A 22,002-nucleotide genomic window follows, 5' to 3' on the forward strand; every position below is an offset into this window, starting at 1 on the left:
TTGAATTTTTTGTTGTTTTTTGTTTGGATTTTTACATCTTTAAGCCCAGATGATATCCCTTCGGTTATAGGTCGTCTTTGACGTTATGAAAGGATCTTTTCCTAATGTAACAAGAGAGAACTTCCAAACAGCTCACTTTGCCTGAAGCACTTCTATTCTTTGTGAAATCTAATTTGAATTACACTTTTGTAATGCAATTAAGAGATTTATTCATCTATACAGTTAACTGGGGAATGCTTTTTTCAGTAAGAAGAACTATTAGTTTACTACCAGCAACCGCCATAAATACCTTTTCTTAATGCTTTTAAGGTATGCACATTGTTTGTTAGCATTTGATTTTTCATTGCACCAGTAAATATTTTTGTTTTGCAATAATTTCTAATAATTCTCTCCATGCTCACTCTTTTTTGCAGTGGATATCTCTAAAACTCCTTTTGTCCTGGTATGGTAAGCCTCTGAAAGACTATGAACTGTGGGCATTATGTCATGAATGTTTATGTACTCTGCAGACTTGCATAGAATATCCAGGTAAAGGCTTAATTATTTTGAAATATTTGTTTATTTATGTCCACTGTTTTAATGTTCTGTTTAGGCCATTGATGTAAAATATCACTCTTCAATTTTTTGTATAGAAAAAATAATAGGCAATATTTCTAATTTCACACTTTAAACTGTGACTTTGATTTGTTACTCCATTTGGAGGTTTCTTCTATGTATAGCATTGTAAAAATCTCTTATTTTCTCCTTATTCTGTGTTGTTATGATATTTGGGGGGGGGAGGAAGGAGAGTGCAGGGGAAGGAATATATGTTTCATCTAAGTAGTCTTAAAACTTCCTCTTTGCTCTCTCTTGCCTGGGTTTGTTTGTGACACCCAACATGTTTTTGACAATCCAGGCCTTTGCCAATTTAAAGTGCCCAGGATCTTGCCATGACTTTCCTCTACTCTTTGCCCATTCTTTTGCTTGAGTTTATGGGAGAGTTCTCAGAAGGCAGCTTCTGAGAGAGGAAAGGGGAGTAGACCTTTGACAAAATTGGAATATGTTGTACGTCATGTGGGAGAAGACGGTCCTACGTTTCAGTAGGCGTTCTGAATGTTTGGTCTAGCTTATACTAACTAGAAAGCTGTAGCAAATAAGAGCAGAGATGACCTGCCTTTACTTTTTTCTTGCTTTAAGAAGCCAGCTTTTGAGGATTTGGATAGGAATTAGTTTGAAGTCTGGAACTAAATATGAACAAATGGATAGTAGGGTACAGAAAGCTTACTGCATGTCTGCTGTTTTCAGTTTCAACCACTTTGTCTTTTATGGTATAAAAAAGTTACAGGGAAGCTGACTATAAAAAGAGATTTCTGAGCACTTTAAGCAATGTCGCCCTCAAAACTGAGTATCTGATACCTGCATTGCAACAGAAGGACTATTTCAACCCCATAATGCATGTTCCTAGTGTTTCTGAGGGCTTCAAATTACTGTACATAATGGCCCAGACTCTAATTCAATATGCTTAGTAAGCCTCTGCTGCCATACTTACATGCACCCAGAATGCATATGCCTTCAAAATACTAAAATCCAACTTATGATCTGAACCTTACCTAGCCTATGAAAGTGAACATAGTGATACTAAGCCACTAAATGGAAGGCACCTGACTTAAAACTCCCTACTTGAAGAATAAAGCTGCTTTGAAGTTGAATACAGTTTTCAGATTTAGAATGTTTCTGCCAGAGGAATTTCTGCCTGTTCGGAGCGAGTGACTGCGCATCCCGGAGTGACTTACAGTTGTGTTGCTATTTCGGGGCAGGGTGAAGAGCAAGGAAGTTGAGCATTCCCTTTTAAAAAATTAGCTTATTAAAGATGATGCTGATATGATATAAACAATATGTTAAAATATCCTTTGTCTCATTGCTGGTAGACTGGTAGCTGATGAATGATAGCTAAATAGATGAAATGCGGAACAGGCTGGACTAGTTCTTATTTATTTATTCTACTAGACAGCCTTTTCCTCAAAATCCTCCCTTGAGTGCATTTTTTCATTATGCTTATGAGAAATTATCCGGATAAGAAAACATACCCTGAAGTTAGCATTTTCATATATTTTTGAAAATGGTCATGCTACAAAAGACAAGACAAGTAGTTCAGGTCAGGCTTAAATACTGTGGAAGGTAGTAGGCAAGCCTGTATTTACGTTAAGCATATTGAGGCCAAAATTGAGGTCAAGCACATTTTAATGAAGTTAGATGGTTTTAGATATGTTTTGTAGAGATAACTACAAAAGGATGATTTGCTTTTTTATATCTCTTTTTTACTCCTAGACCTCTTCAAACTTGTCTTTTAGTATTTAATTTTAATTTTATTGTCCTAGCACCCTGTTTTTCATAGGAAAGGGGCTTATTTGGTGGTAGCTGCAAAGGCAGGACTACATTGCTGACTGTATGGCTTATTATGCTAAAGTATGTTAAATTAGGCTGTGCTTTGAAGGCTGTAAAAAGACTGGAGCACATCTAGCCGAAGCATTTCTTTCATTTGTTCCTTTCTTGGCCTTCCTCTTCAATGCTCAATATAAAGAGAATAAACTTGCAGCATTCTAAGTCCTTTTATTTATCTTGTTCCCATTTTGTTTTACTTTCTTGTCTTTTTTCTGGAAGGAATTACCTGTCTGTAATTGCAGCTTAGGGTGATTTCTCATCTGCTGTTATATTGGGTGGTTTCTGTTCCAGCACTAGTGTTATTTAAAGCTTCATTTATCATAGCCTAGGATGATAGCTGATGTTGCAAATTATTATTCAAATTATTTCATTTCTTTGACTGGTGTTACACAGTTACAAGGACAGACATTTATTACAGCTTGTCTTTTGTGACTTGTTTTGCAGTGTTCTTATGTTTGGACTCTGTACAGATTGACTGCCATGGAAGTATCCTCTTTGCTGCTCCAAAAGCTGAAGGTAAACTGATACATTGAGCAGTCTGCCTTTATTCCTTTTTTAAGGAGAAAAGAAGAAAGAAAATATCTGTTTCTGTTTTCTTTTCTCTTTCAGAATCTTGTGATGTATTTTATTTAGCTCCTGAAATTGAAGAGGAGGATGTAGTTACCGAGAAGGTAATGTGGTAGGTTATGTGGGTTGCTGTTCATTTTATCAGTGGGCAGTTGTACCCCTCTGTTCCTTGAAGGAGAAAGCAAAAACATTTTAACATTTTGATAATAATGCTATTTCTCATTAATCTGTGCTTTGGAATGTGTTAGTCTCCCATAAAATCAGTTGCTTCTTAAAAACTATTTGCCTTCCCTCTCCCAAATTATTGGAGTAACTGCCAAAATCTGTTCTTTGATAGTTTTCCGTAAGGTTTAATTGCTTTCTGTTTTTTAGCACTTGAAGTCATATTTCATGTTCTTGAAGGCATGCTAAGGTGACTGTTTTGAACTGTTCAGGTTAAAGCCGACAGGCGTTAATCTGCTATGGAATATTGGATACAAATAACACTGTTAACATTATGAGTTTGTCAATGTAACTTTAGTAGTATCCCCTAGAGCATTTTCCTATAGAAATAAGTGCCATGGAGCTCTCAGACCAAACATGATAAAAATATTAACTAATCAGCAAGTGAGTATTTGTCTCCATTGCAATTGCATCTCAATTGCAAACTGTACTGTAGCAATCTTATGAGTTAGGAAAGATTTGAATTTACAGTATCTTTCTATTTTGTAATATGAAAAGAGAGGAGCTAATAGGTATCTCCTGTCCTGTGTGTCCCTTTACAAATATGAAATAGTAGTTGTGAATCAGAAGAAAAACGGCTTTAAAAATCTTCAAAAGCCAGATTTTGTCTTTCTGTAAAATTACTTGTAACTAGAAAATATTTATATAGTTCCTTTCTTTAAAGTCATTCCTTCTTCTTAAATTAAATTGCTTTGATCCAACATGCAGCTTTTTTGAAAGCTTCAAAAGCTATCTTGAAGCTTAAACTAACCCTGAAATATAATATAGCAGCTTCAGCAGACAGTGGAATTAATAATCCTGAAGCTTTCATGATTTATGCTTTATCTCTAGAAAATCCAGATAATTTTTTTATTGTTTTTCTCCAACATTATATGTAGAATTCTGACTAAGTTCACTTCAGTTTTTGGCTTTATCCTGATACTTGTATAACTGTTTGGTTGTTATGAACGTTAACAGTTAGAATTGTGGTATGGATATCAAGGCTTGTGTAGTGCCAGCCACAGTAACTACGCTGCTCATCAGTAAAAGGAGCTTTTGCAGAGCATGTGCTGGGTTGGATGGTAATTTTTCCTTTAAAAGAAAAAAAAAAGTTAAAACTGTAATCTTGTTGACCTCTTGGGACTCTGAACCTAAGAGGAAGATAACCTGGGGGAGCTGCCTTCTCTTCCTTCAGACTTTTTGTACCTGTTAATAGCTTTTGTTCAACAGTTCAGATGGTTCACAGGCTGCTTACTTTACAGTGAACTTGCTTGTTGTCCAGTGTTGTTTACATGGCTCAAAAGAGTGCTAGAAAACTCTGTACTGTACGGCCACATCATTTAGTGCTATGCTTAGGTTGCTCTTCCCTGAGCCTTTTCAATGCCCCCCAGAGGCAATGGGATCAAGCATGGTGCTTTAGCTATGGCAGAGCTGCATTTCTAAACTCTGCTGAGTGTTAAATAGTCTGAATGAGTCTCTGTCTGAAAATAGTAATTCTTCAAATAAAATCAGACCGCTTGTCAAGATCAAGTACTTTTCCAAGGTCTCTCATCATGGCAACTTCAAGTAGTCTAGCTGCCAGCACTACAATTCCTGAAATAAATATATAGTACCTACTTCTTCTGATAGGCATAATCTTCTCTGTAAAATATGACTTGTGCAGACCAGCTTGTAATTACTTTGTGCCGTTTACTTGCTGGATTGTCATGGCCTTTTTTAAGTAAATTGCTGCTGGTCAGATGTTATGGTAGAACCCTAAAGCTTGCAGTAATCTAAATTTTTACATGAGAAAGGGGTTCGTCAAAATGTAACACAAAACACTTTTAATAATTCTCCTAGACAAACAATAAGACAAATTATGTCAGTTGTTCCAACAGTAGAATACTAGCTACTATTATCAGCACTGCACGCATAGCTGCTAGTTTTTGAAATGGGCTGGGATTTTCACCAGCATCTTCAGAAGCTGACGGCAGCCTGCTCTTTGGAAGCTCCCGTGCATTTTCTTTACTTTGGGGGTGGAGGAGGCATTTTTGGATGACTACGGGGGATTGGTTTTGAGGAAATTGTTTTGGTCGCCTTACATCTTTCCTCTCTCCTATGTTATACTAATAGGTCTGCATTTATGGTGTTGCTGCAGTTCTGTGGATGGCAGCAAAATACAGCTTCCCACCTGATCACAAACTAGCGTTGCCAAGAAAGTTAAAAAGCCTTCTTCTGGATATGGCAAAAAAAAATCCTGAAGAAAGACCTTCTCTAGCTGATGCAATTAAGGTTACTATATTTAAACAATTTTATGTGAAACTGTTAGTTGTGGTCAGAGCCTTATTTTAGTGATTTGAAAATCAAAATATTAATTTATTTTCGGTAATAGGCTACTATCAAATTAAATGATAACCACTCATTTTTTTTTTAATGTTACTCCTCTAGGGAAATGAAGGGGTGTGTTTTTAATTTATATTGAAATTATCAATAAAGTAATTGAAATAAGTTCATAAGACTTCCTTAGATTAACTTTGACTGACTATTTATTGTGACTTTGTCCTTCTCCAAGAGTAGCTCGCTTAATTGAAAGCTTATTTACTAATTGAAAATTATGGTTTTTATGTTTTTAGACATGCAGTTGTTATTTACTTGATTGAGGTATAAACAGCAAAAAAATTCTGGCATTGTTGAGCAAATTTGTCTTTAAGGTAAGAGTGCCCCTCCCTCTTTTTTTTCTTAATTTGCTGCATTTTTTTTCCACTTATTTCTGTAAAATATGTTCTAGTAAGATTTTTGATCCTTGCAAGTGTAATTAAGTTTGTTCTATTTTTTTAAAAAAATTTAAGTAATCTTTAAGTACTGCTCTTATGAAAACATTATTAACAGTAAATTATTTATATAATACTAAGAATTATATGTATGTGTGTTTATATATACACATAATATATAATATGTTTAATTATATAGTGACACACACAACAAATATATATTTTTAATTCCTTGCAGTAATGTAAAGGAGACGTGAAAATTATATTCTGATTTTAGAAGTCTGATTTTTTAATGTCTACTCTTAGATATGTATTTTACCATCTATATTTAAGTTTGCTCTGCATATGTAAAAGAGCCTGAAAGTTAGTAAGTCTTGAAATGATGTAGTTGCACTTCGCAAGTATTACTTAGTCAGGAATTAGGGCCAGGATGCAAAAGCTTTTTAATGTAATAATCTAAAGTTAATTAAAAGATAACAATTTTGTCACACTTTTGATGTAGCTGTTACAGTGGGCCAGTGAATTTTTATGAAGAAAAATATTTGTAGTTCTGAGAGGCAGCAGAATATCTATCTCTCCGTGTTGGAGTGGTCACTCGCTAGGTTATGACACCTGAACTCCACAACCTGCATGGATGAGAGCCCAGAAATAAGGCGAGCCGGTGACTTAGTTTCATGATCTCTCCTTCACTTACATCCCTCTAATCAAAGAATGGAAAGCGTTAATATGAAGTTGCTGTGTTCTGTTTATGTTTCATATCCATGTATAGGACACACAACACTGTTCAGTTGGTCTGGGGAATTGACTTTGTTCAACACTATGAATTGCCTCAAAATTATGGTTATGAAAATTATGCAGTGAATTATCAAGATTTACAAACAGTTCTACCAATCCTTAGAGTTTTGTGTAGCAGTCATTTTAATTCTCCACTGAGGTGTGACTAGATTGTTACTTTGCAGGTAACAGAAGTTCAAAATCTTAATATTCTAGGTTTATAGTTTTTTGAAGTAATGTGCTGAGCAGAGTTTAAAGAAAAAAAAAAACTGATAGATTGAGTTTGGACTTCATTTTTTATTGCTAGGCTTCCAAGGAAGAAGTAATCTCTTCTCAAGATCATGTTCCTTTTGGACTTAAAAATGAAAGACATGAAATGGACCCTTCAGAGTCAAGTCTAGGTAAGCAGTCAGATTCTCTGAGACTTCCTTTGTTTCATTATTCTCTAAATCAATTCCCTGGGTGAGATTTTCTCAGTCAGGTACACAGGTTTTTTTCTTTCTCCATTGCCTTTATATTGTACATATTGTTCATCTTTCATCTAATTCTCTTTCTGTTTTCAGGATTTGTGCCTATTACCAGTGAAAGTAAGCTTATAGCAGTTAAAGGACCAGTACCATGCCAGATTTCTCTAAATTGTGAGAAGACTACACTACCTGTTGCGTTCACCTCTCCCGCAACTCACTTTAAGCCTATTATTTTGCAACAAAATGCAAATATAATAAAGTTAGTATATCCTACTGCAAAATAAGTTAAAAGTTTGTTATTAAATCTACTGAATTTGTCCTCAAAAATACTTTGCTCCTTTTCAGAGAGGTTCACAAACCAACTTCTGTGCAATGCAAGAAAGAGATAAGAGAAGAAAAACACATGGACCACAACAGATCAGTATTATATGAAGGAGACACAAATGGTCATGGTACCGAGGACCCAGCTGTTGTTGAAACTGCACCTGAAATACCTGAGTGTCATTTACAAATGCCAGCCTACTCATCCCAAATATCTTCAGAAGAGCAAAAGTCTGGCAACATGGTTATTTCTACGGTTACATTACCATCACGGTCTGATTCCTCGCATCTTTTACAAGAAAAGAACATTTTATCTGAAGTTTCTTCAAGCTCCTTGGCTTTTCCTGCATCTTCCAATACTCTTCATATAAATAACATCATTCTCAAACAGGACACAGAGAAAAGAGTTTTAACGTTTGTACCAGTACATTTAGCTGTATCAGAGCAAATACCAAATAAACCTCTTCGTTCAAGAATTGCTTATGACTGCTGTCATAGTTTGCCAGTGCTACTTTCGAGTACTATTGCAAGTTATAAAATGAGCACACAAACAGAAGACGATGCCTCCCTTCGTGAAGTGCAAAACTGTGAAATCACTAGTACACAGAACAAGTCTGAAAAAAGTAACCAAATTAATAAAACCAACTGCCAAGATCCTGAGTGTGCTACCAGTTTAGACAGTGTTTTCACTGAGCAAGGACATGCACTGTGTAGCTCAGTGAATCAAAACACTTCCTATCTCCTTGATGTAGAAGCCTTGTCCCAGCAGAACAGAACAAGTGACACTTTATTACAGAAAGTAGTTCATCTTATACAAGAGGAGTTTGCGTTTGATGGCTATCTTGAGAATGGAGTTGAAGTTATTAATATGGGTATGTATGTTTTCTTATATATATTATATCATTGATATAAAAGAATGTTATTAGTAATGTGTTCTTTCTGTTTCTCTTTCTATCACTCACTCTTTTTTTTTTTTTTTTTTAATAAGGTAACTTTATTTTAACCTTAAAGGAAATTAAGTTTGGTATGTTCTCTAATGCAATTTGTGAGAAATTTTGTGACCTGTACTGGGATGAAAAATTACTGGAGAATCTCTACCAGGTTGTAAATGGAGAAAGAGCTTCACATTTGTGGTAGGTATTTTTTCAGCTTTTTCCTTCTTACAGTTTGGCTTGATGTTTTTTCTATTTCCCAAATTTTAAGAGCTTGCCTATTACTAGCAGCAGGAAAGGATATGCTGCTTCTCTTCAGGTGTCTTTACTTGTTTCCTGTCAACTGTTAATTTTCCATTCTATCAGATACTTCTTGGCTTCCCCCATAGCAAATAGTACTTAATGAATTAGCAGGAAATACTTTGTATAAAGCTTGTCTGTATCTCTGCCCTAGGGTAGGTGAATAATGGAGATCTAATTCCGATCAAATACTGTTCGTAACTATTGATGGAGAGCTTCATACTCGTGTTAGAGAAAGGCCATTTAATCAGAACTGAAATATATTGTTTTTACTGTTCAGCTTGCTTATTCTGTTTGGGTTCCTGTTTTTTTTATGCGTTGGCTCAAATTCTCCTTAATTTAAAAGTAAAGTTGCCTTGATGCATCCTTTTCATTCTAATGACACCTTAGAACAAGAAAATTAATTTAGCTTTGCTAGAAGTGCCTTTTACTTTACTACCTTAGTTTGACCTAATGTTCCTCCTCACAATTTTTGTAGGTAGCATGTTAAGTGAGAAAACACCACCTTAATTAAATTCACATTTTTACTGTTTCATTTTCAGTGACATATTTACCTTGAAAAACAATAAAGACTGTACTTGTTTTATTGCAGCCTCCAAATGTAACACACTTTTAAAAACATCTTACCAAAAACTATTGTAAGCAGTAGTGAATGCATATGCAGAAATTATGTATGTTTTCTTTGTCTGTGTGGTCCTGAACTATAGGCTGGAAGTTTTGACAAAGCAGCTTAGTACATGCAGTCCAGGAGAACTTCAGTATTAGAGGTGTTTCATGTGAGCAGCATGTTTCAGGGGGAACGGAGTATGACCTCCAGATATAAGGCCCTCACATGCTGGCCCATTACTTGTTAGGGTTGGGAGTTTTAAGGAACCATTGAAAACTGGTGAGAGGTTAGGTTCTTAATTCCCAGAGTTGAATGTTTTGGCAGGAGAAGGTTGAGCTATTGCAGCTGAATTACTGAGACATCTGAAGAGGTCAACATCTATATGAACTTTTCTTAGGATGTAAAATCTTTGAAAGTGGGAGAAAAAAGGAAATCATCATTTATTAACCACTAAAAAAATACAGGTCTAGCTTTTAGATCACAGTTAAGAACTGCCTCAGAATATCACTGAGATACTGTTTTCCCATTCATCTGCAGAATACAGCAATTCTTAATTGTTATGTTCTTTAACTCAAAACTATCATATTCTTGTTAGGGACAACTTAGAGTCAGACTGTTATCCAGAGACTGAATCCTGAATGAAAAACCCATTGCAATAATTTGCAGTCTAAGTTATGCCTGGAGTTATGCCATCTGTTTATGTGTGTTCTGATATTTTTGTTGAAATTTTGCTAAATGTTGTAAAGGAAAATCTCTGCACCTTGCTCAGTGTGCCTTAATGTCAATAAGAATTTGAACATTTTTCCTGTAAATTAACAACTGAAATTGTGCATACAAACGTCAGGAGTTAGATAAATGCAGTGAAGTCCTTCATGTAGATGCTAGCATTATTCGTAAGATCTCATTTTATCCTGATGTAAATATTTAAGGATATGAAACATTAATTTTTCCCCATCCTCTTGTATTTTCAGCATAACTGAGGCAGGTGATTCAAAATGTGGCAGTGTATTCCAGGAGCTGAAGCAATCTGACAGCTTTTTTGGCAAGCAGCAATCAGATGGAGGGTGAGAAGGGACTTTGTGTTTCTAGATCTTTGTGTGTGCTGAGAATCCACCAGTGACTCAAGTTTGGAGAGATTGGCACTTGCAGTGTGCCTTCAGAAAAACATTCACCTCAGAGCTTATGACAGAGTATCTGAACATTGTTGATGCCTTGTGGAATTGTTTTTTATTTGAAGCTTATATATCTGACCAAATGTCATTGAGTGGGATGCCTGCTTCTAAAGCAACATGCGACTGTTGAAAAAGTCATGAAATCCTACTTGCTACATGTGTTTTTTTCTTGTGTTCACCCAGTAGATGTTCTAGTGGCATGCTTTAACGGAGAGAGGGGGGAAGAGGTCAGCCTTACTGAATCAGCTCCATACAGCGTAGCAAGCTTAGCGAGAGAGGAGAGCTTTAGAAAATGCTTGACTCCTTAGGCATTACTGAATCAGGTGAGGATAGACTGAGAGGTGACTCACTAACATTTAGCATACCTGGTCCTTCTTTTTTCACTTACCAGAATTTAAGCAAAGCCAGGCAGTAAAATAAAAAATATATTAAAATAAAAGTAGGGATTGTCAACTAAATTATTTACAAATTCTGGGAAAGGGATTGTACAGAGCTTGTACAAGCTGTTTCGTAGTCTAAAGTTACAGAAATTTCACTTGTTTCTGTAGTCCTGAATCTCCTTTCTTGCACATTTTCATGCATTTGTACATAAAGCACATATAAGTCCATCTGTTTTTAAACTAGGTTACTTCTCTGTTTTGAGTAAAGTTGGATTGGGTGTTATGGCAAAACTTAAATTTGTGAGCTTGCACTTGGCTGCTGTCACGCTATGTTACAATTTTTATTTCTGCTTAGAATGATTGCAAGTGTAGAGCGAGGCCTTCCCATGGGGTATGTGACTTCTTTGCACCAGTAACTCAGGTCCATTTAACTCTAAGGCTGGCATATCTAAGCCCTGGGGGATTGCTCAAGTGAAAAGGCAGACTTCTGGCAGGTGGCTCCTGTCTGCATCGTGCCAACCTTTGACTGTCACCGCAATCCCTTAGGACTGATAGTAGCTGTTATAACTTCAGAGAAGTCCCATCATAGCTCAAGGGAACTGGTCCTGTAGGAGTAGAATGTTCAGCAGTAACGTGTGTGTCCTTTGGCTGCAACAAATACTCTTGCTCTCTATATATATGAAGTAAAGAGCTTCAAGGTTTATGGATGAAAAAATCTGAAGAGCTAAGTTTTTTAATGATGTGTGTACAGGTTTGACATGTTTAATTTTGTTCTGAAGCTTCTGTACTATACTTTGTTTAAATGCTTTTTGTACGTATTCAGAACATATTTTGTATTTTTCAAAAACTTATTGACCAAAACTTAATAGTTTTGCAGTTTCTTTAACCTTTACCATTTTACAAGGTATAGCTGAGAAAAAGAAAGCACAGAGCCAAAATAAGCATAAAGGGAACATGAAAGATATTGTTGTCATAGCAATTGACATTTTAAAGTGGAGTAGCACACCTATAACACTGTTAGAGGGCACAGGCAGTCTCACAATTGTATTTTGTATGTGTGGCATTTAAGTTTAACAAAGCATACATCAAAACATGTGACCATTATTCCTTTAACTCCACCCCTCACCCTCTTTAGGAGAAGTGGAAGCAACCTTTGACATGAAGGCTGAGCCTGTGATGAATACATCACTAGACGAAAAGGACTTGGACGAGTCACCTGCAGATAACTGTGAAAAAGAATTCAGGCTGCAGAATACTATTCTTATAGAAAAAGAGGGACAGTGTTTACAAAGCAATGACTGTTGTGTTGGTACAGGCTTTGCAGAAGAAAATATGGAGCCAGGGGAAGAGAGCATGATAAAGACAGCTGAAAACAGCTACCTTGCGTCTCCCAACCTACCTGACTTTCACAGCTGTAATCCTGGTTGGAGCAGTGCATTTTATGGAGCTGACTGTTTTGGTTCCGAAGTTCATAGTTACGTGAAAAACCTTGGAAAGCAGAAATCAAGTGAGTCACAAAATATAGATGCTAAGAAAGTGGTGAGTACATTGATTTAAAATCATTAAGATACCTCTTTACTTACTAGTTAAAAGTATGATAATATCTGTTGTGTTATAGTCAGTTGAACCCCTCTTTCTTCTGTTAAATACTGACTCTAAAATGCTTTCCTACTGAAATGTGTTGTGTCTTAGGGATAAAGCAGGGTAGGGATAGTATTCTGGAACGAAGAGCACTGATATAAAATTGATATCATTGAACTACAACCTGTCTTTTCTTCCCGAAGCTGAGTGGAAAAGCACCACCTGCGGTATGCACCAAAGCTGTGGTGGTAATATTATGAAAAAGAGCTGAGGCTGGCTATGACTGGTGTATAGCCCAGGCTCTCAAAAGGTTCTGCCCTCCGTATGCACTGAGCCCTTTCCCTTGGTCACAGTGAATTCCCTGAAGCTTCTCACCCTTGTCAGCAGAATGGCCATTAGCTCTCAGATCTTGGAGACCACTAATCATCAAGAGGGTGGCCTTGTGCCTTTTAAACAGTTTGGGGGTTGGGGTGGGAGGAGTTTATTTTAGATTAGCAAGATCTTCCATGCCCTTAAAGATCACATTGATCACATTTACTTAATTTTTACATTTGTGCATCTGTCTGTAACAAGCTTCAGTTCATAAATATGTTAAGTCCAAAGCAGCGGTAAGGATATATATGAAACTGTAGAAACCTATGTAGTTGGAGCTGGTTCATGGAAGGAGACAATGAAATTGAAGTAAGTGGGTTAGTATTGGAATACCTATTAGTGTAGGGATACCTGAAATCTTTTTGTGTCCCTGCGAGTGGTTAATTATTTGGTTGGTGTTATCAGTAATTTTTCAGCTGGATAAATATTTAATAAAGATGAAGCAAAAGTTGTACTGCTTTTGCAGATTTACTTACTATGAAATTGGTTGAATTTGTTGCTTTATATTTAAATGAGCATAACATAGTAGACCTGGACAGTTGAAAATAAGATCTAGACTTCATCTCTAGATAGTCTGTTTAAATCTCAGTGGATCTATTCACATCCATCGTCTGTGAAACGATGTGACCTCATTACAATTTGCAATAAAAACCATCACTGTATTTTTCTGTCAAGCAAGTTAAAGCCTGATTCATTAAGGACGTTCAGCCTCTCTTTTGCTCCTTAACGTCCAGGTGTTGGCACATAGGAGAAAACAGCGTGAGAAACGTGACCTACTCTTGGTTTGTGTAAAAATAAAATGAAAAAAAGCTTTCAGGACTGTTGCTCTAAAAATTTACATCTACTCAAATATTCACACTTTTAATCCTATAGGGTTGTTTAACACTGTGTAAGTATGCCAGCTAGAGAAAAATGGACTTGCATATAATCTCCCTTATTCAAGGGACTGACTCTTGTCTGCAGAACTGATTTTCAAGAGTAAGGAGCTTTTATAAGCATCTAATTAGATTTTTCTAACAAGTAGTCGTCTTACTCTGAGATTTTACAGACCTCTCACCAACTTAGCTTGATTCAAAAGGATAAATGATCTTTTCTTCTGAGTACTTGGCAATTGTTTTTCCCTATTGAACTAGCAGATGTACAACAAAAATGAAGCAAGATTGAAGGTGTTTAGAGTGTTGGCTTTGGAATCTGCTTGCAAAATTAATGTATGCTATTATATATTGCTACTATTTGCACTAATGTGCAAGAACTTGGCTAACCCAACAACCATGCAAGGGGTTGGGGGCAGGGGGAACAGTCATGAGATATGTCTGTAGAAAATTATAGTCTTTGTGCCCCATGCATTCCACTGAGGGAGATTACTGTTGATACTAAATGCAGATCATTCAGTAATCAGTTCATAGCAACAGAAAATACATTGCAGTACCTGAAAAAAGTGCGTACTCTTCTCACTACTGAGGGTAGATGAACTAATCTTTGTTTCTTGTTTGTTAAATATATAGGTATATAAATATACATGTATGTATATATATATATGTATTACACATATATGACTAGTAAAATCAGATGGTTATAATTAGTATGAAATCTTAGTAGATGGACAAGAATTAGACCCTGATCTTATTCTGTTTCAGTAATGCAGAACTAGTGTATGTGATCTGGACTGCACATGAGGCCAGATGGACAAACAGGAATAAAATAATTATTTGTAGAAATAGAAGCCTCATATCTTACATAAAAAGCCTTCCTAATGCATCAGGTCACTCTGTGTACAAGTTAAAAAGAATACCATTATAAACGATCATCTTCAATTATGTCATTAAATTCAGTTTATAAACGATCATCTTCAATTATGTCATTAAATTCAGTTTATATTCCACTATCTTCTTCAGAGATTAAGAGAAGACTAAATTCACTTGTACGCTGTATTATTAATGCACTGCAAAAGGAAAATTAATTTGCACAGAAACATATATTCTGTGTGTTGTGCTAAGTAATAGCAGGTTCAGCTCCCGCTTATGGCACGCATCCTGCAGACACAAAGCCTTCCAGCCCTTGCAGCAAAGCAGGAGGGGAAGGCAGCCGCCAGGGCTGCCCTCTCTCCAGGGGCACGTACAGGGCTGCCCTCACAATAAGGGTTTTTCTGTGCTCTGATCAGCCCGCTTTCACTTCTCTTGCGGCACCAAGCCTTCGCCCTTAGCCTCTGTCCTCTTCCTCTTTGCCTGCGCTGGCTTTCAGCTCTTCCCTCCAGGGCTTGTAAGTCCCTTTGCAGAGTCTCCACCCAACTTCTCTGCCCCCAGCCTGTGACCAGGAGGTTCGTAGTGAACACGCAGCACGTTCTGCTCACGCTCTTCCCTGTCCCATCCCTCTTCCCCAGTATTCTGGATCCGTGCAGGGAGCTGCCCTTCAGCATGTAAACACCGGTGCTTTAAGGGCAACTTGGAATCATCACTTTTCCCAAGTAAACAAGTGATTCTGCCATTCCTTTGTTCCCCGGGCGAAGGGACATGCTGTAGAAAAGTGTCTTGAGGAGCAAAATATACTTCAGAGGAAGCAGGATCTAATCCCATAACATTGCACATACCTGAATGGTCTATGGAAGATGATGATGTAGAATAGACTGGGAAGGCATCTATCTTCTACTACTCGCCCAGAGTTATTTAGGGGACAAGACGCTTCTTAACGTATCCATTAGATGCCAAACATCAGAAAATGGCCATTTTTTCTGATTCCCTTCCTGTGATTATATTCTCTTAATCAATTTGTTTTCACTTCCACTGATGAAATAAAAATGAATCTTAAGCGAAAGCAAGCTGTTTCCAATTTATAATCTAGATAATAACTTTTCTGAGCTTTCACTAGTCTGTATGTGATGACTATATAATAAGTTTTAAAAATCCACAGGGTTTAAGTTGTGTGATTCTTGCTGCTAATGTGAACTGAGTTGTTAAACCTTTTGAGCTTCTGTCAAAAACGCACCCCTCAGTGACAGGTTTTTGCTCAAACTCAAATTAATTTCTAGTAAGTCCATGCCATCAAAAGTTAACCTATTTACCAATCTGTTGTTTGATATTTTAGCTCTGAGCCATGTGTTTTTTGATTATTCTGCTTATGGGAGTTCTATCTGCTGCTTTGAGTGAATTTATTCCATTTAAAATGCTGTTTCACATAACTAGGTTGCTGGTAGTTAGCTTAGGGCCCAAATACAAAAGCCACCACTTTGAAAAACCACAGTACGCATTATGTTCCAATACCCTTGTTTCCTAATGAATCTCTAGATAGATGTGTTTTTTAGTTTAGTTTTTTTTCCCTCTGGTAGCTCTTTGCAGGTTTTATTTCAGTATATCATGTTCTAATCATGGGGTAGCCTTTTTTTTCTGCTGTCATTTCTTTTTTCCATGATCTCTTAATTGCACTGCTAATTTTTTCATCTTTACATACAACTTACTTTAAAAGAGGTACAATCAAGTGTGTTTTGTCTTTTCATACTTACTTATTCAGCAGCTTGTTTACCTGTTATACGCTGCTTAAGGGAAAGGCATTCTGCAACGAGAATACATATGGAAAGTGTGCATTTCACTCTCCTATTTGGAACTCAATTGCTAAGTGTGTATGTGATGGGAAAAAATTATATAGGGTCGATTTTCGTAGTGCATTCTGTTTTTTAAATACTATTTAAAACTTCTTTTAATACATAAAAGCACTACTGGATGTAATTATTGAATTGACTGTTTTTGGTTCCTGTGAACCTCATTTTATTTGAATGCCTAGGAGCAGACCCTTCTAAAAGTCCCAATAGATTTGGGATTTGTTAGACTTCCACGTACCCCTGAATGTCTCATCCGCATTTAGCTATGAAAACTGGGGGGGGGGGGGGGATCTAATAATCTGTTTGTTTTACTCACTTAGTTTCTGAACAGTTAATTTTAAAATACTTGGAATTTAACAGAATCCCAGTTTTTATCCAAATATTATTGCATGCGATTCAAAAATCCTCTACCAATTGGCATTTGACATTCAGCTTTATCAGTTTCTACTTTCTATTTTGCTGGGAAAACAAACTCAAATGCAGTGTCCCTTTATGTTTTACAAGGGCAGCTACTTATCAGAAACTATTATCCCAGATCAGAAGCTGACCCTAGTATGGACGGCCCACTTTCATTGACTGGAAAAACAATGAAAACTTGGATACACAAACAAATATAAATGTTTACATTAAAAATGATATTATTGTGCTAAGCAGGATATACGTCTGTCTCTATCCACTGTTTAAAAGTTACATAGCTCAAGAGAAATTTAGTTTTTCTATTGTATAAAATGCATAAATATAAAACATATAAACTGAACTTCAAAATTGATATATCCTTTATACAGCAGGTCTCCTGCCTGACTTTTGACCTGGTTGTGTAGTATAATGTAAACCTGGCATGTATCACTTCCTGAACAGCAAAATGAGCAGTCTAGTGGGAACTTTTGTAACACTTCAAAGTTTTCATCTAGAAAGCATGTGTTCTTAATAATGACTAACTGCTTCTGACTTTGCTATATTTTCTTCTGTTCTGAAGTTATACTCAATATCAAGAGAATAAGTGCATACAGAGCTTTTTTTTGGGGGGGGGGGGAGAGTCATGAAAATGTAATTTAGATAAATACATGAAAATACTAATGCATTTACAAAAATTGTTAGCACCCCAAAATGTATTTCATAGTCTTTCTCATATGATCATAAGTTAATTCTGGCATGAAAGATGACAGCAATCCTTGGAATCAGTAAGAAAAATGTAGTCTCACTACTCGAGTCCAGCAGCAGTAGTTCCCAAAAATTCATTCTCACATATAATCATGAGACAAAAAGACCTATCACATGCCTGAAACCATGTTTAGTTGTTTAGCCATGCTGAAGCCTGACCAGTGAACCTGCACATTGACTGAAAACCAGAGCCTACAGACTGGTTTGGAAACCACTGCTTTAAGTCAGACATTCAGTGCTTGCAGCAGATCTAGGTCAGCTGCTTAACAGAGCATTTCTGGGGTGGGCTCTGATTTCAGAGCCTATTGCTTTTAGTTTTGGAGGACTTTGGAGTGTCATTTTAGGAAAATGCTCTTGAAAACAACCAGATAAGTGCAATTACATGTCAGGACATATTTACAGAAATGGATTTAGACAAACTCGAATGTACTCTCATCACACACAAACCAGCTCCAGTTCAGAAGTTGTAAAACTGTAACTCCAGTAATGTTTTGGGGGGCAGAGGATGCTTGCTGTAGCCATCCTGCACAGCATAGCTGTGAAAGGCTGTTCTTCCTCGCTGTCATCATATTGTTACTGTTTGGATATTCTTTCTCATGCAAAATAACTCTTAGGTAGCTTCTGTTTCTTACTGAAACTTTGCGGGAAAAGCATTTACCATTATGATCAGAATCTTTTTCATCTTTACATAGGAACTGGAACAATTGCTAATGATAGAGACAAAAAATTATAGAAAGACCATAAAGTTCTATCAGAAGCTATTGCAGAAAGAAAGAAGAAACAAAGGTAATATTACAGTAACCTGCTAGTAATGAAATGTGATATCACATCATTTAAGGAAATTTCCATATACATCAAATCATTGATGTTTTTATGCTGTGTGTATTTTTACATGCAAAGGTTCTGAAATCAAATCGATGTTGCCCAAACTGAAAGGACAGCTACAGGAAATGAAATCAAAGGTGCAGTTTCTTGAACTGGTGAAGAAGTACGTGCAGGCAAGTCAGATGTTGTTTTGCTTTGGTTTCATGTGTCATTCCAATACTGCATCAGTGTAGCTGGCCCTTCAAGTCAGCATGTGAAATGTGGAATGTTTCGACAAGAGCTAAATTAGGTAAAATTTAAAAGAATGATTGGAATAAATGTAATAGCTGTCCAGTATTGTTTAAAAAAAAGCAATTGTTTAAATAAATGTGTTTGACTTTAGGTTGAATTGACTGCATTTTCTGTGGATTTTCCTCTTTGTTTTTGTACGTTTTATTTTTGCATTGCTTTGGGTCTTTGAGCAGATCATGTATGCGGAGCAGTGGGGTGTGGAGTCCTGTGTGCTTCCCACAGTCGTTCACAACGGCAGAACTGACACGTTGGATGTGGCACCTACTGAAGAGCCATCGTTGCTTGTTTACTATAATACAGTGAAACACCAATGCAGTAATCAAAATGGAATAAGAGATTTGCAGGCTGGAACACCACTTGGTTTAATGGCTTATTTATATTCTAGGTATAGTATATTTTGCACATCCTTAGTTGGGAGTGAAGCAGGGTGTTGTTATTAGTTTTAAAAAAACAGTTTCTACAATAGATCTTAAATATTCAAGATCGCATGAACTCTCCTTTGTATATCAAGCTTACTGTTCCTGTGCAGAAATGGGCATGGGAATGGCAAAAGGCAGTCTAAGAAATAAGCTGAACCACAAAGTTTGGATTTGATCTTAAACTGGAGCAGTTGATAATAAATCAAAAATTAATAACTTTAAACTTTTTAATCCTTTCCTTATTCGAAGTTTAGCTCTGATAGTTGCCATGGAATCATGGCTTTACGTTACTGCTAGCAGGTAGCAATTCTTCAGAACATATAATTTGATAATTCCTATTACATAGGGTCTGGAGGTGAAAACACAGGTTCTGCTTTACAAATTATGGACTCAGTCCTTGAGACTGATCAAGACATATGCTTTTCTCAGGGCTGTAGAGGGGGACAAAGATGTCCTTTAACGCTCAGTTGGGGTGAGGGGGTGTCGTTCTAAGGTACCCCGGGAGTGACCGTAGGAGGGAGGGGAACAGCCTGAGAGATGGGACGGCTCCATCAGCCTTGCGGCACTGTCGGGCTCTAAATACAAAAGACACTCCCAGGTGATTTGTAAGTCTCAGTTTCATCTGGTTTGAACAGTCAAAAATACAAGGATTCAGTTTCCAAAAAGCGCAAAATGAAATGGAGCATTTTAAGCGGCAGAGGCAGGTGATAGGAAGCAACATAAGCTTTTACCCCTGACTCGTCCTGACCCTTAGACCGAGTTACTTATCCTGCGTGCTGCCCTTCCTGGGTCAGAGCAAACAAAATGCCTTGGAATCAGAGCTTCACCATTCAGCAGTTTGCAGTAAGCTGTCAAGTAGACATGACAATTAGCTCAGCTTAGTATCTTGTGTACATGTATATAAATATATATAAATAAAATACACTCATATATAATGTGTAAGTATAGTTTTATCATTAAAGCAGCTGCTATTCTAATTACTGCTACAAGAAAAATCTCATTTTCTTTATCAAAGCATCTACTTTTTATGCTTTTACTGTAAAAATCTGCAGCAGCATCAAATGAGATGACAGAAACAAGAAAATTAAATGTGTTCTTCAGTACTAATATTAGAAAGTAAATTTTGAAGATAATAGAAATGTCAGAGAGGTTCTTCATAAAACTCTAATCTCTTTATTAACTTTTTTATTAAACAGAAATTATACTTCTGCTGTTGGCAATCTCAGTATTTCTCATTTTTCTCCAAAGCATTGATGTGTAAAAATGAAATAAAAATGAATCAGAATTTCCTGTAGAGCTTGTGAATTTGAAATCCCTGCCAGTTCCTGGTGTTTTGAGGATTTTTATTGTTGCTGTACTCTACTGCAAGAAGAAATCATGTTCTTGCTTGTCTGAAGTTTGCTCTTGTGCTTCACAGAAATGCATTTTTGGAAGGTTACGTACAGCAGTTTCTCTACACTTTTCGTTATTTCTGCACACAAGAAGAGTTTTTGCAGTCTCTTCTTGAAAGAATCAGCAGCACTTTATCCAGGTACAGTAACTTCCTGTGAAAAATATTATCAAAGCACAATTGGCTTTTCCTCTAATGGCAAAGAGCTGCTTCTGAAAAGAGCTACTTAATGAACTTTAGTTTTTGATGGTTGTTTTTATAAGACTGGCTTGGCAAGTGAGAGTGAAATTAGAGCAAGTGCTGTATTTGGCAATATGCTTTCTTAATGTTTTCTTCTAAATTCTGTGAATCTTGCTTTAGCCAATTGTTCGATATTGGGTCATAAACCCAACCACAGTTTTGTTTCCGTAGAGTCACAGACTGTAGAGATGTGAAACGTAAGCATTTAATTGTACGGTCAAAACCATATAGTATCTGCAGTTTTTTCAACATTTATTTTTAATTGTAATAAGGTATCAATTTTGGTACAATAAGTGCCTTTTTCTTCTCACCAGTGCAAGTCTGGACCCTTCCACATCATTTACCAAAATATGTAACCGCAGTTTCTACATCCTGCAGGCTTGGATTGAAGACTGCTACAGTGTAGACTTTGCAACAAATACTGATCTTTTATATACTCTGAAAGAGTTTATTTCTTCCAAGGTAAGACAGAATTTTGCTGGAAGCTTTAAGAAAAAAAAGGTCAGTTGAAGTCAGTTATGGTGTATGAGACACTGCTATTATAAAATCTGTCTTAAGTACAAATAAAAGTAAAGTACAAAAAAAAATTGCTGTCTTTGACAGCTATGTTCAGTACAGCTGATTTTGGACTGATTCAAATCTTATAAGTATTTTGTATCTTGCTTATAATTTCTGGGAAATTCAGTTCAATATTCTATTAATCTATATTCCATTTACAGGTTGCTCCATTAAATGGCTATGGTGAGCGCTTGTTGTCATTGCTTGAGGATTCTTCTGCCAGGAAAAGTGGCAGTGCTTATCATTGCTCCAGCATGGACAAATGTGAAGAGGAGGGTGAGGAGGACAGAAAAGCATGACATTCGTTGTGTAAAAAGCTCTCAGAAGATGTTTCCAGGAAGGTATGTGGTTTCTTTAGATCGTAGTATATTCAGCACCTTTTCCATATATTATTTTCTCACAAAAAACAAAACAAAACAAAAACAGAGTATTCAGTTTAGGAGCTGGACCCTGATTCTGTAAAATGTATATACCTGTGCTTTGTCTGCTGAAAGTTTCTATGGTTTAAACAGTTGTACAACTAGAAAGCTCATCTGACGCCTTAACTGTGCCCTGTCAACTGTTTCAGTAATAATAGATCAGATAAACCAAATTCTGAGAGGAGTCAAACACTTCACCCTTGATACTAGCCGGTGATTCATAGTTACTGGGAAACCTTTTCTCCCCCTTGGCAATTATTGA

At 36.5% G+C, this 22,002-nt stretch overlaps 1 pseudogene; it reads left to right on the forward strand.

The window, feature by feature from the left end:
* LOC135325950 (kinase non-catalytic C-lobe domain-containing protein 1-like) overlaps window positions 1-22,002 on the forward strand; it is a 43,778-nt pseudogene that overhangs the window by 14,413 nt on the left and 7,363 nt on the right.

The sequence above is a fragment of the Dromaius novaehollandiae genome, unplaced genomic scaffold (genome assembly GCF_036370855.1).
Source record: "Dromaius novaehollandiae isolate bDroNov1 unplaced genomic scaffold, bDroNov1.hap1 HAP1_SCAFFOLD_38, whole genome shotgun sequence".
Classification (NCBI taxonomy): domain Eukaryota; kingdom Metazoa; phylum Chordata; class Aves; order Casuariiformes; family Dromaiidae; genus Dromaius; species Dromaius novaehollandiae.